A 7,893-nucleotide genomic window follows, 5' to 3' on the forward strand; every position below is an offset into this window, starting at 1 on the left:
TTTAAAAATGTGCCTCTTAACAATTTGATCTCCTAACATCTAACATGCCTATTGAGATAGTTAAGCACTTGCTCCTAGCTTAGAGCACTGGCTTTCATATGATTATTTGGCTTTTAATAATCAGGCAAGAGAAATTAAGAACTCAGGGAAAGAGCCTAAAATTTGCATAAGGACAACACCCACCAATCCTCCACAATGTGTTCAGTTATTCTAGTCAGTGTTTGAGGTGCATGGATAGTGAATGGTGCTGTTTTTAGCACTATAGGATGACGGCTTAGCTTTAGAACCGAAAGCAAAAATAGATCAATACTTGCCTGATAGGAAACAAAATGAGATAGAGACCACCATATTATTTCAGTCATCCTGATGAGCTGCCCACATCTGAGAAGCAGGTGGTCAGGGTGCTGATGGAAAATATGTGATATAACTTCATGATCTATTCCATGCCATTGTATAGTCACAAGTACAGAATACTGTTGAATCACTCAAAATCATTCCATGGGTAAAACCCAAACTTTCTGTTGTGCTGCATTGACCTTAAATATGGATCTGAAATGCTATCAGTAATTATTATGCTGTACAACGTTAATGAATTGACACTGAACCCTATTAGACATTTGGATTTATGTTATTCATACTAAGCGTTATTGAATTCCAAGCCAAGTTCTTTTGGTATTCTAGCTTATTAAATGCCATCATTTCAAACAATACTATTTCAAACGCAGAACAGAAGGCTTCCTGCTGCTATAAGTGAAATTATCAGAAGACATACTTTAATAGCCAACTGCAGCCCAATTGATTGAGGTATGATGGATGTTTAATAGCTTAAGTACTCAGTGTTACACTGTGTTCTTGACATCAAGAGTCTTCATCATCAATTAGGATCACCTTTGATTAGTGCTCAGCAGAATCCAGAACAAATGGAAGCAGACTCCTGGCCTGACATCATGCATGCCACACTGTGGGGCTCTTAGTTGAAGTTATTTAAGCCAGTATGAAGTATATTTAAAGAAGAGGATGAATTCACAATCAAACTGTCCCTTGAGCCCCCTGAATCAGTCAATATATACTTGAATCTGCCTGAAATTGCTACAGCTCTGAGTAATTATATTGGCATAATAAGGTATTTCATTAGCTGGTCTAGTTTCATCATTATTGTTATCATCTGGGCCTTTGGTATTCCTCTTTTCCCCAGTTCAACAGCTATCCTTTATCATATACTTTAGAACTGTAAATGAAGTTCCATTAAATACATTCATTATATTACTCATTCATTTGTCAAACATTTAACTGAATGTATACATGTGCCAGGGAGTCCTTTATGCATTGCAGAAATGGAGATGAAGAGAATATTTATCCTTCCTTCAAGGATAAAAACAGTCATCTAAACAGTTATCCTACGTTAACATGTTAAGCGCTGGGATAAAGGTAAGCGCCAGGTACTACAGTAATTCAGTAGAGGGAAATCTACTAGATTTAGCTGGAAGAGGCAGTCATGCAAGGCTTCTTGGTGGTGCCTTCACTGAATCTTCAAATACTGTTAGGAATTGTTCAGTTGAAATAGGTAAAGACACTACAGACAGAGAGAGAATAAAAAGACTAAAGATCAAAAACTATATAAAGTACGCAGGCTTATACAATTGTGGTGTGACATGTCCTGCAGAGGTACTCAGGACATAAATGACACTGCAAATTATGCTAGGGACTCTCAAATTGTATACTCCCTGTAGGTGAAGGGGTGTTACTGAATGGTATCAAGCAAGAGAATTACATGGTAAGAAGTGTATTTATTTATGTATTTGTGTATGTACATATTTATTTACTTATAATTTTTTCTAGTTTATCGAGGTGTAATTGACAAATAAAATTGTATATATTTAAGATGTACAACTTGATGACTTGATATACATATGCATCGTGAAATAATCACCACAATTATGCTAATTAGCATATCCATAACCTCACATAATTACCATATATTTTGAAGGTAAAATCAGCTAGACTAGGTGATTGATTAAACCTAGGAGTGGGATAAATGGAGAAAAGAAAAACTCTTATGAATGTTGATGCCATTAATTTAAATAGGGAATACTGGAGAAAGCAGAACATGGGGCCTTGGGATGTAGGGGAAAGTGAGAAAAGATAGGCTCTTGCTTAAGGAGCTATCTGCTCTCTTAGGCAGGGCCAATGCCATTTAATTCAGCTTTCTCCTGGTACGACAATCCATTCTAAAACAAGGGAATTGATACTGGGCCAGCAGAACTTTGAAATTTGATACTCAAAGGCTAGCATCCTTCTGAGGACTGTTTTGACAAATACAACCTGGGGTTCAAACAGAAGCTAAAGCAAAGAAGCCAGAATTTTATCAAAGGCTAAATTCAGTTGGCGAAAAGACAAAAATAAAAGTTTGCTCACTTTGTGGAAAGCAGGAACTCTGTTAAACATTGCTGTACCATTTGGTAAATTACTCATCCAACATTTCCTTGCTGCTGAATCTGGATAGTTTATCACAGGTTTGGCTTCCAACTTCAGCAATACAGGTAATAAGAGCAAAAATTATTTACTTTAACACATCAACAATGTATCAATAATATTACTTAAGTAATAGAGATAAAAGAAAACTGAGGAATACAATCAGAGAACCTAGTAGGAAAGAATGAACTCAGACCACAGATAAAGGAGTGTCTGATTTTTTTAACATCTTTATTGGAGTATAATTGCTTTACAATGTTGTGTTAGTTTCTGCTGTATAACAAAGTGAATCAGCTATATGCATACATATATCCCCATATCCCCTCCCTCTTGCGTCTCCCTCCCACCCTCCTTATCCCACCCCTCTAGGTGGTCGCAAAGCACCAAGCTGATCTCCCTGTGCTATGCAGCTGCTTCCCACTAGCTATCTATTTTACATTTGGTAGTGTATATATGTCAATGTTACTCTCTCACTTCGTCCCAGCTTACCCTTCCCCCTACCCGTGTCCTCAAGCCCATTCTCTACGTCTGTGTCTTTATTCCTGTCCTGCCCTTAGGTTCATCAGAACCTGTTTTTTTTTTTAGATTCCATATATATGTTAGCATACGGTATTTGTTTTTCTCTTTCTGACTTACTTCACTCTGTATGACAGAGTCTAGGTCCATCCACCTCACTACAAATAAGCAACTGACAAAGGATTAATCTCCAAACTATACAGGCAGCTCATGCAGCTCAATATCAAAAAAACAAACAACCCAATCCAAAAATGGGCAGAAGACCTAAATAGACATTTCTCCAAAGAAGATATACAGATTGCCAACAAACACATGAAAAGGAGTGTCTGATTTTTGAATCTACAAGGCTGAGGGCCAGGTCTTGCAAACAGAGAAATGTTTATCTAATATGTAGCCAGTCCCAAGAAAAAAATCATGTCTTCTACTTCTTAGTTAAATGTAGCTTTGACATACAGACTAATACTAGAGAAAATCCAGCATTCAATTTTATGCAATCAGTGTCACAGGTTATAGGGACAAATACCACCTCTAACAGTCAGCAGGACATCGCCGCGTGCTATAATTTCAAACACAAGTGTCTGAAAAGTTTAATGGCCTCAAACCATAGTATCCTCCATTTGGGCAGATTTGGCTTATGGAATGATACCACCACTCTCCTTGTCCCATTTTTATAATTCTGAGCCATGCCTCACTCTATACACTAGTAAGTTAGTTAGTTACCAAGTCCTATACTTTATACTTTCTCTCACAAATCACAGAGGTGAAACGTCTCACCTTTCATTGTATGGTAGGCAGAATAATGGCTCATCAAAGATGTTCACATCCTAATCCCTGATATCTGTTGCATGGCAAAGGGGAATTTGCAGATATAATTAAATTAAAATGCAGAGGGAATTCCCTGGCCGTCCAGTGGTTAGGACTCCATACTTCCACTGCAGGGGGCACTGGTTCAATCCCTGGTCGGGGAAGATCCCTCATGCTTCATGGGTGCGGGCAAAAAAAAAAGTATGCACACACACACACACACACACACACACACAGCTGAATTACTTTGCTGTACACCTGAAACATTGTAAATCGACTGTACTTCAATTTTTCTTAAAAAAAGAACCAAGTTGAAAGGGTTAGTGAATGCAGTTTGGGACAGGTTGTGGTACATCTAGCTTGATAAACAGGTTTGGAGAGACACCTACAGACACAGCATTTAGGATTCAAATGCAGGACAGGGGATGAAACCATTCCCAGAGAAAGTACAGAGTGAGAAGAGAAGAAGCTTGAAAAACCCAGAGTCTGTAAATGTCTAGAAGGGGTTAGAGGAAGAAGAATCAGAGGAAGAGACAGAAACTGAGCTGTCAGAGTACAGGAAAACCTGGAAAGAAAAGTAGATCCACAGCCAAGAAGAGAGAGTTCCAAGAAGAAAGAGGGGTGACCCTTCTTGGTCATGCCTTGTAATGAAATAGATGTTTGGTCAGATCCTACATGCCTGAATCCTGCCACAGTATATTCACTAAGGACATATACACATCAAAGTGGAAACATCAGTGAAATGTACATTCTTAATACTAATTAGGCCAAAAAAGTAACCTAGCCTATTTCCTATCTTCATCTATGCTCAATTATCTAATGTAGCCCAACAAAGAAAGCGGTTATAAAATGTTTATCAGAGAAAAGTTGCAAACACTGTAAATAACAGAAACTGCTTAACACTCTCTATATATCACCTCTATGTATCATTTCTCTATAAAATTGATCACTACAGGGTCCAACTGATTTCCAATCTTTTCTTTCCACAGGTAAATTAAACTTCTGACAAAGCATATCTCTACTCCCTTGCTCCCACAGTGTGAGAAAAGTGTCCTATTTATGTACAAAGCATCTCCCTCATCTTTTTAAATTTTCTTATTCTGCTCAGGCCCAGGAGGAAGAATACCTGGTTAGAAACTGTGCCACTTATCTCCTTAGCAACTGCAACAGCTGCAGAGCAGCACCTAGAATACCTTTCATGAAAACTGATGGAACTCCCTCATCACTTTCTGGGCTGTGGGAAAACCGGCACTCTTATAATACATTGCTTTTTAAAAAAAAATTTTATTGGAGTATAGTTGATTTACAATGTCGTGTTAGTTTCAGGTGTACAACAAAGTGAATCAGTTATACATATACATATATCCACTCTTTTTTAGATTCTTTTCCCATATAGGTCATTACAGAGTACTGAGTAGAGTTCCCTGTGCTGTACAGTAGGTCCTTGTTAGTTGTCTATTTTATATAATAGTAGTGTGTATATGTCAATCCCAATCTCCCAATGTATTCCTCTCCCCTTTCCCCCCTGGTAAGCATAAGAGTGTTTCCTACATATGTATAATACATTACTTTTGGGAATGCAAAATGATTCAATGCCTATAGAGGGGAATTTAGCAGCAGCTACCAAAATTACAAAGGTTTAGCTTGTTGATTCAGGATTCTTATTTCAGGGAATTTATCCTGTTGGTATGCCTACACAAGCAAGAAATGCCATATGTATAAGGCTATTCTTTGAAGCATTATTCGTCATAACCAAATACTGAGAACAATTAGTATTCATGACTAGGTGTGGTACAACCACACGATCGAATATTATGAAGGTTAAAAAGTGAGGAAGATTTCTCTGTATTGATATTAAATGATTCCCATTACTTATTAAATAACAAAAATAATCATTTTAAGCCATACAGATGCTACCTTTTGTGTAAGAAGTGGTGGAAATTAGAATACATATTTGTATTTGAGTGTATTTGCATAAAGGAACACTGAACACATTCATAAAACAGATGTATCTATCTAGAGGGTCTGCAGGGTGCAGTAGGAAAGGAATAGATAGGGACAGGCTGATAGTGAGACTTCTTAATGTTGCCTTTCTGTATAATTTTGCTCTATGGAACATATTAATGAATAACCTATTCAGAAGGACATAATTTAAATGAAAAATTGCACTATTAGAGTATAGTACATGACGGTAAGCTTCCAAATTTATCTAATGCAGCTAACATAGCCTTAATACCAGCACATCATAAAGGTAGTCTAAAAAATGCAGAACTTATTATATGGAAAATACATATATAATATTCATGTATAACATATATAAATATATATTTTATGCACATATATCAGTGTATGCACACACATATATATGTATATATACACATGTATGTGCGTGTGTGTATATATGTGCACATATGCATATGTAAATATATTGCATATATAATGTCTATGTATATATATAAATATTAGTATCATAGTGAAAGTAAACCATTGGAGTTATTTGCACTTCACTCAAGAAAGGGGCAAGAACACTCGTCATCATTGCTATTTAATATTTTTAACATTATATTTAAAGTACTAGCCAATGTGGCAAAAAGGAAAAAGAAATTACAGGTATAAAAATTTAGAAGGAGAAAGCAAAAGTATCACTATCTGCGGTTGATATATTGTATAACTGAAAGCCCCGTAAGACTTTACTGTAAACTATAAACAATAAGAGAATCATTTTTTAAAAATGCAGACCTATCTGACTTTTTAAAACAGTTGCAAAAATTATAAACAAAATGTTAAAAATCAAAGCTATCAGTGCATCAAAGAATATATCACGACCAAAGGTTTGTTTCTAGAATGCAAAAACTAGTCAATGTGTCTAAATGCTTTACATACTAGGACATTAAAATATCCCAACACTGGCCCCATGCCTGCAAAATTATAGATAAATCAGCTGATTTCCCAATAAAAGAAGATCTTTCAATAAATTTACAACCTAAGGGTCAAATCCCACAATTTCCCAAGATAAATTGGTAATCTCAGAACCCAACAAACATCACAGTATGGACCCTTCTTGCTGTTACTAGCCACGAACGAAAGTATAAATTAATGATATTTGAGGGAAGGGAGCAGGCAGAGAAAATTATTTCATGGGTGTTCAGCTTTTACGAGAAATGATGTTGTGCAAATATGCTGATCCTACCCTGTTCCCTCTAAGGTTTCTTTCCACGTGGCAATAGCAACGCACAGAACACATGAGGCAGTGTGGATTCACAATAACTGGTTTATTTATGGCAGCTATGATCACACCAGCTAGATAAATATCAGATAAATATCATACTCAAAGACACTCTTGAGTATGCAAGCTCAATATGTGGGCACAAAAATAGAAACAATTTTGAATCCTCCTTCTTATTTGTATCTTCATGTATTTCACTGACCAAGAAATCTTAAATCCACTAATTTATAACATTTCCTTTCTATCAATATAACATACAGAATACTTTAAAGCCTTTACAAACTCTCTAATTCAACAGAATCTCAAATTCTAAAACTAAATTCTAAATTGTTATTCTGAAGAGTATCAGTCCTACTTGTTGTATATGTCCTTCTATATCTCCTTGCAAAGTGAAGCTCGCCTTTGCAGTCCACCACATCTTTCTCTCTCCAAGTTGAAACTAATACTTTTTATATATTAATTAGTCATAGAGTCCATGTCTCCACCGCTTGTATTAACTTCTTCGCTGACAAAAAAGTTGAGTGTAGGAGTTGCATAAGCTGGATTCATCAATATATAGCATTTCAATAGACTATATTAGACATTCTTGTATGCCTTACAAGCATCTTTTAGCATGTGTCACATTACTTGTACATTTTTAGTATCATTATGGATTTATCATTTTTTTAATGGACTCAACTGTTCCAATTGGCCGCAACTCTTGCTAGTTTTCTTTTTTTGATGCTCAATTTTCACTCTTTGCCCAGTGAGAGGCTTCTTCAGGCAAGCCTGTTTTTTAAGACTCAGTATGTCACTCTGCCTGATAAGAGCCTTCCTCAGGTCTCTTTGTCCTTTGTACCCCCAGTCAGCATTCTCACTTTCTGTAAATGGCAAGA

Source organism: Eschrichtius robustus, chromosome X (genome assembly GCF_028021215.1).
Source record: "Eschrichtius robustus isolate mEscRob2 chromosome X, mEscRob2.pri, whole genome shotgun sequence".
NCBI classification, from domain to species: Eukaryota; Metazoa; Chordata; class Mammalia; order Artiodactyla; family Eschrichtiidae; genus Eschrichtius; species Eschrichtius robustus.